This window comes from Heterodontus francisci, chromosome 31 (genome assembly GCF_036365525.1).
Source record: "Heterodontus francisci isolate sHetFra1 chromosome 31, sHetFra1.hap1, whole genome shotgun sequence".
In the NCBI taxonomy this organism is placed as follows: Eukaryota; Metazoa; Chordata; class Chondrichthyes; order Heterodontiformes; family Heterodontidae; genus Heterodontus; species Heterodontus francisci.
The window spans coordinates 64,976,375-64,985,291 of NC_090401.1; the positions used below are offsets into that span (position 1 = coordinate 64,976,375).

Here is an 8,917-nt window from a genome sequence, read left to right on the forward strand (position 1 = left end):
TTGCAGAGCTCTGAGATGCAGAGGGATCTGGGTGTTCTCATGCATGAAATCGCAAAAGGTTAGTATGCAGGTTCAGCAATTAGGAAAGCTAATAGAATGTAAATGTTTATTGCGAGGGGAATTGAATACAAAAGTAGGTCTAGTATAGCCTGCTCTCTGGTTGGCTCCAGAACGTATTGTTCCAAGAAATTTTCCCGAAAACATTCTATGTACTCTTCATCTAGGCTACCTCTGCCCATCTCATTTTTCCAGTCTATATGTAGGCTAAAATCCCCATAATTATCACTGTACCTTTCTGACAAGCTGCCATTATTTCTTCCTTTATACCCTGTCCTACAGTGCGGTTAATGTTAGGTGACCTGTACACCACTCCCACAAGTGACTTATCACTACCCAACTGTTTCTACATCCTGGTCTCCAGAACTTAGGTCATCCCTCTCTATTGTGCTAGTACCATCATTATAACAGAGCTACCCCTCCAACTTTTCCTAGCTTCCTATCTTTCCTAAATGCCATACACCCTTCAATATTCAGGTCCCAATCTATCTTGTCCTGCAGCCATGCCTCTGTAATGGCTATCAGATCGTGCTTATTTATTTCTATTTGTGCTCTTGGTTCATCTGTTTTGTTTCAAATGCCATGTGCATTCGGATACAGCACCTTTAGATTAGATTAGATTTAGATTAGAGATACAGCACTGAAACAGGCCCTTCGGCCCACCGAGTCTGTGCCGAACATCAACCACCCATTTATACTAATCCTACACTAACCCCATATTCCTACCAAACATCCCCACCTGTCCCTATATTTCCCTACCACCTACCTACCTACACTAGTGACAATTTATAATGGCCAATTTACCTATCAACCTGCAAGTCTTTTGGCTTGTGGGAGGAAACCGGAGCACCCGGAGAAAACCCACGCAGACACAGGGAGAACTTACAAACTCCACACAGGCAGTACCTGGAATCGAACCCGGGTCCCTGGAGCTGTGAGGCTGCGGTGCTAACCACTGCGCCACCGTGCCTTTAGTTATGTCCTTTTATTATTTTTGTAACCTCTAGCCTTATCTGTTGATTTACTCTTACATTGGTACGCTCTGTGCCTTCCTGTCACAGTCTATCATTTCACATATTAATACCTTTCTCTTTTGCCTTGACTCTACTCCTTGATTTACCATAACTTCCCAAATTTGATCCCTTGCCCCCACTAATCAGTTTAAAACCATCTCTACTTCCCTAGTTGTGCGGCTTGCCAGAACACCAGCCCCAGCACGGTTCAGGTGTAGACCATCCCAACGGTACAGCCACCACTTTCCCCAGTACTGGTGCCAGTGCTCCAAGAACCGGAACCAACTTCTACCACACCAATCTTTGAGCCACGCATTAATTTTTCTAATCTTATTTGCCCTATGCCAATTTGCACGTGGCTCAGGTAATAATCTAGAGATTATTACCTTTGAGGTGCTGCTTCTTAATTTGGCGCCTAGTTCCTCATGCTGACGATGCAGAACCTCTTTCCTTGTCCTGCCTATATCGTTGGTACCTACATGGTCCACGACGACTGGATCCTCCCCCTCCCACTGTAAGTTCCTCTCCAGCCCTGAGCAGATGTCCCGAACCCTGGCACCGGGCAGGCAACACAGCCGTCTGGACTCTCACTCTTTGCTGCAGAGAACAGTGTCAATCCCCCTAACTATACTGTCCCCTACTACCACCACATTCCTTTTTTCTCCCTCCACCTGAATGGCTTCCTGTATCATGGTGCCATTGTCAAGTTGCTCATCTACCCTGCAGCCCCCACTCTCATCCAAAACAAGCTGAAAGAACCTCAAACCTGTTGGACAATCGCAAAGGCTGAGACTCCTCACTCCTGCCCTCTGGGTCCCCTTACCTGCCTCAGCTGCAGCCACATTCTCCTGTCCCTGACTAAATCAGAAGACCCTATCCTAAGAGGCGTGACCACCTCCTGGTACAAAACGTCCAGGTAACTTTCCCCCTGCCTGACATGTCGCAATGTCTGCAGCTCGGAGTCCAGTTCAATGACTCTGAGTCGAAGCTCTTCGAGCCGCAAACACTTACTGCAGACGTTTGCCCTGGATCACACTGGCATCCAGGAGCTCCCACATGCTGCAGCCATGACACACCTGTCCTGCCACCCTTAATGTGTTTTAATTAATTACTTAATTATTTTATTCAATTATTTATTAACAATGAATACAATTCAAAATCCACTGGTTGTGAAATGCTTTTGGATGTCCTGATGACATGATAAAGTGCTAATATAATTGCAAGTTCTTTTTGCCCTATCATTTTAGAACTATTTTTAGAGAAAGGTCAAACTGACTTATTTTTAACTTCCCAAAATCAAACAAGAGAAAAAAAGAACAGACTTAAATTTATATAGTGTCTTTCATGATCTCGGGGTGTCTCAAAGCACTTCACAGTCCATTAAGTATTTTGCAGTGGAACGTAGGGAAAATGCCGTTGCCATTTTGAGCACAGCAAGGTCTCAAATAGCAATGACATAAATAATCTGTTTTTGATAGTGACGGTTGAGGGATAAACATTGCCAAAGACAACATGCTCTTCTTTGAATAATGTCATGGAATCTTTTACATGTTCAATGAAGAGTGCAGGAGGTCATGCCAGGAGCAGCACGAGGCATACCTAAAAATGAGCCTGATGAAGCTACAACAGAGGACTACTTGCGTGCCAAACAGCAGAGGCAGCATGCAATAGGGCTAAGAGATCCCACAACCAACAGATCAGATCTACGTTCGACAGTCCTGCCACATCCAGTTGTGAATCGTGGTGGATAATTAAACAACCAAGAGAGGTGGCTCCACAAATATCCCCATCCTCAACAATGGGACAACCCAGAACATTAGTGCAAAAGATAAACCTGAAGCATTTGCATCCATCTTCAGCCAGAAGTGCTGAGTAGATGGTCTATCGCGGCCTTCTCCTGAGGTCCCTAGTATCACAGATGCCAGTCTTCAGCCAATCAGATTCACTCCATGTGATATCATGAAACGGCTGAAGGCACTGGATACTGCAAAGGCTCTGGGCCCTGACATTCCGGAAATTGTACTGAAGAATTGTGCTCCAGAACTAGCCGTGTCCCGAGCCAAGCTGTTCCAGTACAGCTACAACACTGGCATCAATGGGGGGAGAAGAGATTCAGGGGTTTGGGGGGGGGGGGGGGGAAGAAGAGGAGATTCGGGGGGGGGGGGGGGGGAAGAAGAAGAGATTCGGGGGTGGGGGGGGGGGGAAGAAGAAGAGATTCGGGGGTGGGGGGGGGGGAAGAAGAAGAGATTCGGGGGTGGGGGGGGGGGAAGAAGAAGAGATTCGGGGGTGGGGGGGGGGGAAGAAGAGATTCGGGGGTGGGGGGGGGGGGAAGAAGAGATTCGGGGGTGGGTGGGGGGGGGGGGAAGAAGAGATTCGGGGGTGGGGGGGGGAAGAAGAGATTCGGGGGTGGGGGGGGGGAAGAAGAGATTCGGGGGTGGGGGGGGGAAGAAGAGATTCGGGGGTGGGGGGGGGGAAGAAGAGATTCGGGGGTGGGGGGGGGGAAGAAGAGATTCGGGGGGGGGGGGGAAGAAGAGATTCGGGGGGGGGGGGGGAAGAAGAGATTCGGGGGGGGGGGGGGAAGAAGAGATTCGGGGGGGGGGGGGAAGAAGAGATTCGGGGGGGGGGGGGAAGAAGAGATTCGGGGGGGGGGGGGGGAAGAAGAGATTCGGGGGGGGGGGGGGAAGAAGAGATTCGGGGGGGGGTGGGGAAGAAGAGATTCGGGGGGGGGGGGGGAAGAAGAGATTCGGGGGGGGGGGAAGAAGAGATTCGGGGGGGGGGGGGAAGAAGAGATTCGGGGGGGGGGTGGGGAAGAAGAGATTCGGGGGGGGGGGTGGGGAAGAAGAGATTCGGGGTGGGGGGGGGGTGGGGAAGAAGAGATTCGGGGTGGGTGGGGGGGGGTGGGGAAGAAGAGATTCGGGGTGGGTGGGGGGGGGGGTGGGGAAGAAGAGATTCGGGGGTGGGTGGGGGGGGGTGGGGAAGAAGAGATTCGGGGGTGGGGGGGTGGGGAAGAAGAGATTCGGGGGTTGGTGGGGGGGGGGGGAAGAAGAGATTCGGGGGTTGGTGGGGGGGGGAAGAAGAGATTCGGGGGTTGGTGGGGGGGGGGAAGAAGAGATTCGGGGGTTGGTGGGGGGGGAAGAAGAGATTCGGGGTTGGTTGGGGGGGGGGAAAGAAGAGATTCGGGGGTTGGTGGGGGGGGGGGGAAGAAGAGATTCGGGGGTTGGTGGGGGGGGGGGGGAAGAGATTCGGGGGTTGGTGGGGGGGGGGAAGAAGAGATTCGGGGGTTGGTGGGGGGGGGGAAGAAGAGATTCGGGGGTTGGTGGGGGGGGGGGAAGAAGAGATTCGGGGGTTGGTGGGGGGGGGAAGAAGAGATTCGGGGGTTGGTGGGGGGGGGGGAAGAGGAGATTCGGGGGTTGGTGGGGGGGGGAAGAAGAGGTTCGGGGGTTGGTGGGGGGGGGGGAAGAAGAGATTCGGGGGTTGGTGGGGGGGGGGGAAGAGATTCGGGGTTGGTGGGGGGGAAAGAAGAGATTCGGTGGTTGGTGGGGGGGGGGAGGGAAAGAGATTCGGGGGTTTGGGGGGGGAAAGAGATTCGGGGGTTTGGGGGGGGGGAAAGAGATTCGGGGGTTTGGGGGGGGAAAAGAGATTCGGGGGTTTGGGGGGGGAAAAGAGATTCGGGGGTTTGGGGGGGGGGAAAGAGATTCGGGGGTTTGGGGGGGGAAAGAGATTCGGGGGTTTGGGGGGGGGAAAGAGATTCGGGGGTTTGGGGGGGGGAAAGAGATTCGGGGGTTTGGGGGGGGAAAGAGATTCGGGGGTTTGGGGGGGGGAAAGAGATTCGGGGGTTTGGGGGGGGAAAGAGATTCGGGGGTTTGGGGGGGGGAAAGAGATTCGGGGGTTTGGGGGGGGGAAAGAGATTCGGGGGTTTGGGGGGGGGGAAAGAGATTCGGGGGTTTGGGGGGGGGGGGGAAAGAGATTCGGGGGTTTGGGGGGGAAAGAGATTCGGGGGTTTGGGGGGGGAAAGAGATTCGGGGGTTTGGGGGGGGGGAGGGAAAGAGATTCGGGGGTTTGGGGGGGGGAGGGAAAGAGATTCGGGGGTTTGGGGGGGGGAGGGAAAGAGATTCGGGGGTTTGGGGGGGGGGAGGGAAAGAGATTCGGGGGTTTGGGGGGGGAGGGAAAGAGATTCAGGGGTTTGGGGGGGGAGGGCAAGAGATTCGGGGTTTGGGGGGGGAGGGAAAGAGATTCGGGGGTTTGGGGGGAGGGAAAGAGATTCGGGGGTTTGGGGGGGAGGGAAAGAGATTCGGGGGTTTGGGGGGGGGGAGGGAAAGAGATTCGGGGGTTTGGGGGGGGGAAGGGAAAGAGATTCGGGGGTTGGTGGGGGGGGGAAGAGATTCGGGGGTTGGTGGGGGGGGAAAGAGATTCAGGGGTTTGGGGGGGGGGAAAAGAGATTCAGGGGTTTGGGGGGGGGAAAGAGATTCAGGGGTTTGGGGGGGGGGAAAGAGATTCAGGGGTTTGGGGGGGGGGAAAGAGATTCAGGGGTTTGGGGGGGGGAAGAGATTCAGGGGTTTGGGGGGGGGGGAAGAGATTCAGGGGTTTGGGGGGGGGGAAAGAGATTCAGGGGTTTGGGGGGGGGGAAAGAGATTCAGGGGTTTGGGGGGGGGAAAGAGATTCAGGGGTTTGGGGGGGGGAAAGAGATTCAGGGGTTTGGGGGGGGGAGGGAAAGAGATTCGGGGGTTGGGGGGGGAGGGAAAGAGATTCGGGGGTTTGGGGGGGGGAGGGAAAGAGATTCGGGGGTTTGGGGGGGGGAGGGAAAGAGATTCGGGGGTTTGGGGGGGGGAGGGAAAGAGATTCGGGGGTTTGGGGGGGGGAGGGAAAGAGATTCGGGGGTTTGGGGGGGGGAGGGAAAGAGATTCGGGGGTTTGGGGGGGGGGAGGGAAAGAGATTCGGGGGTTTGGGGGGGGAGGGAAAGAGATTCGGGGGTTTTGGGGGGGGGGGAAGAAATTCGGGGTTTTGGTGGGGGGGAGGGAAAGAGGTTTGGGGGGGGAAAGAGATTCGGGGGTTTGGGGGGGGGAAAGAGGTTTGGGGGGGGGGAAAGAGGTTTGGGGGGGGGGGAAAGAGGTTTGGGGGGGGGGGAAAGAGGTTTGGGGGGGGAAAGAGATTCGGGGTTTGGGGGGGGGGGAAAGAGGTTTGGGGGGGGGGGGAGAGAAAGAGGTTTGGGGGGGGGAAAGAGGTTTGGGGGGGGGGAAAGAGATTCGGGGGTTTGGGGGGGGGGAGGGAAAGAGATTCGGGGGTTTGGGGGTGGGGGGGGGGGGAACGTTGGAGTCGCGGTTGTTGCCACAAATTCACATTCAAACCTGTAAGGTCGGAGTGAGAGGATCCGGGAGTGGAGTCAGTTTGCTGCAAACGGCAGGTCGCTCGTCGCCCAACAGCGGCTCCCAACCCGAGACACCAAGGCCGCAGCCCGGGAACAGCGCCAAATATTCGCGCAGCAAAACTCACCCTTCCCGCCGCCGCCGCCCGGCCGCTAACTGAAGAGAAGCGCTGAGCGGGAGCGCGCAATCGCCGCCATCGCCCGCCCCGGGAGCGCGCAATCGCCGCCATCGCCCGCCACGGGAGCGCGCAATCGCCGCCATCGCCCGCCACGGGAGCGCGCAATCGCCGCCATCGCCCCCCCCCCCCGGGAGCGCGCAATCGCCGCCATCGCCCGCCCCGGGAGCGCGCAATCGCCGCCATCGCCCGCCCCGGGAGCGCGCCTCGGTCAGAACTGATCTTTTAATTCCTGATGAATGGCTGCGATCCCGGTAAATCCGAAAACGCTGCAACCAAACAAACTGAGGCGCTGAAGCGGAGGAACTTGCCCGGTAATAGTCGCGGGGATCCGGGGCCGACACAAACCCTTTCATTCCTGGCTCCCTGCCTTTTGCATATTTTTCAAAAGAAAACAAGTTGCATTTATATAGCGCCTTTCAGGAGCTCAGGACCCCAAGGCACTTTACACTTCAAAAACACAAGAAATACTTGGCATTTATAAATCTTTCATTTTTCAATGATGACAGGTTTTAAATACATTTAACTAAAGGTAATAAGTGTCCCATTCTTAAAGGAGCACACACTAATGAACTGCAACATAATCAAAACATTTAAAGGAAACAACAAATCAAATTAAAATTATATACCCAGGGTGATGACGCCTCCAGTGCTCATCAGCCGCGGAAGGCCTCAGGCGACCCGATGACACCTCATGCTCTGTCTCCAGGGGCACCTGGGCACGGACTAACCACCGAAGAGAGATAGATAGAACAACTCCCTCCACCACCCGCTTCCTGGACGATGGTCAGGCTCAGGAGTTGTCCCACAAAGAGGTCCTCTGATCTGCCCACTCCCCTCTGCACCTGGTACCCAAAAATCAGGAGTGTGGGGCTGGATTGCAGTCAGAAAATAAGGAGTAGTGAAGCAAGGCTGCAATCTCTCACACATAACATAAAAATGAAAGACATTTGAACACTTGAAGAAAATAAACTTTCGGGGCGATAGGGATTGAGTGGGGGAGTGGGACTGACTGGATGGGCCGAATGGCCTCCTTCTGTGCCGTAAATGGCTCGATGACTCCTCCAGACCACAGAAATTACAGGCCCCCCTGGAGTCTGTGAATTGACTAAAATATTTATTTATTGCTGCATGCAATACCCTCCCTGCCAAATCCCCAATAGAAAAGGGGAGGAATTCCACACAGACAGCCTCCCACCAGGGACTCCCGCCTCTTCCAGATAGCAGGATGGAATGCCACGACGTGTCCAGACTGCAGATGTGAGCGAGGAAGTGGAGAGTGCGCAAGAGCAGCCCATGGAAATTCAGCACGAAGGGAATTTCCAAGAGACGACTCAAGTTGTGGGGCGAAGGCTCCCAAGGGAGATTTTTGGGCCTGGCACCAATGAGAAGTATCGTCCAAATGGGGGTCAGTTCGGATGGGAGTGCTCCTTGTGCTTGAACCGCTTCAGTACTCCCAACGCAGTCAGAGCTGAGTGACACTTTAAGCGTCCTGATGGCTTTGGCCGCGAGCCAGACATTACCCAAGGATGTGCGCCATGCCAGCTCTTCTGGTGACATTCAGCCCGCATCTCCGCCATCCAGTACATCCCAGAGGGCACCCAGAGCCCTTTCCTCTGCCAGTCACACGAACCTGTACTATTGGAGGTGCGGATTCTTGAACAGCAGCTTCCAGAGTATAGCCACCACTCTTGCTGGAGGCAACCACGTTTCAGACACTGATCAGTTGCTGGTTAAAAAAAAAGCAGCTCCCAGAAGGAGGCGCAGAGGCCCCCTAGGTTTAGAAACAGGAGCTACACGTCATAATTGATGTCATGTAGCTGGCAGAAGAATTATGTCACCATTGCCTACATGCCATCTATGAGGATTCTCATTGTACAGTAATCTGCAGGGTATGAAGGTGGAAGGTCGTCACCTGGGGGTGAAGGCACACCAGCACCTGACCGCCCTCCCTAAGCAAGAGACTAAGCACCATAGCAGAGACCCAGTGCGTCCTTTCATCTGAGAAGAATTCAACAAGCTTCTTCTGTATCTTGGCGACAAACCCAAGAGATCAAAGTGACCAACCAGAACTACAGCATAGGGGCCACCAGTTGGTTTATAATCAGTGCTCGACCCCTGTAAGACAGGACTCGGAGCAGACCTGTCCAGCGCCCTAGGCGAATGCTGACCTTGGCCTCCAGCATATCAACATTACAAAGGAGGAGGTGTTGGAGGTTCTGAAGCGTATTAAGGTGGATAAATCCCCAGGGCCTGACCAGGTGTATCCTAGGATGCTATGGGAAGCAAGGGAGGAGATTGCTGGGCCC

At 54.7% G+C, this 8,917-nt stretch overlaps 1 protein-coding gene across 5 annotated transcripts in view; it reads right to left on the reverse strand.

Annotated features, from left to right (window-relative positions):
• Positions 1-7,343, reverse strand: part of tmem39b (transmembrane protein 39B) — an 85,337-nt gene extending 77,994 nt beyond the window's left edge. For 2 of the 5 annotated variants that reach the window (XM_068011031.1, XM_068011025.1), the window contains exon 1: positions 6,561-6,675. The gene's annotated coding sequence lies outside the window, so the exon portion shown is untranslated. Of the gene's footprint in view, positions 1-6,415; positions 6,523-6,560; positions 6,676-6,919; positions 6,945-7,237 lie in introns of those variants that run through there. The other 3 variants (XM_068011027.1, XM_068011030.1, XM_068011026.1) reach the window with 3 other exon arrangements.
• Positions 7,344-8,917: the final 1,574 nt, after the last annotated feature.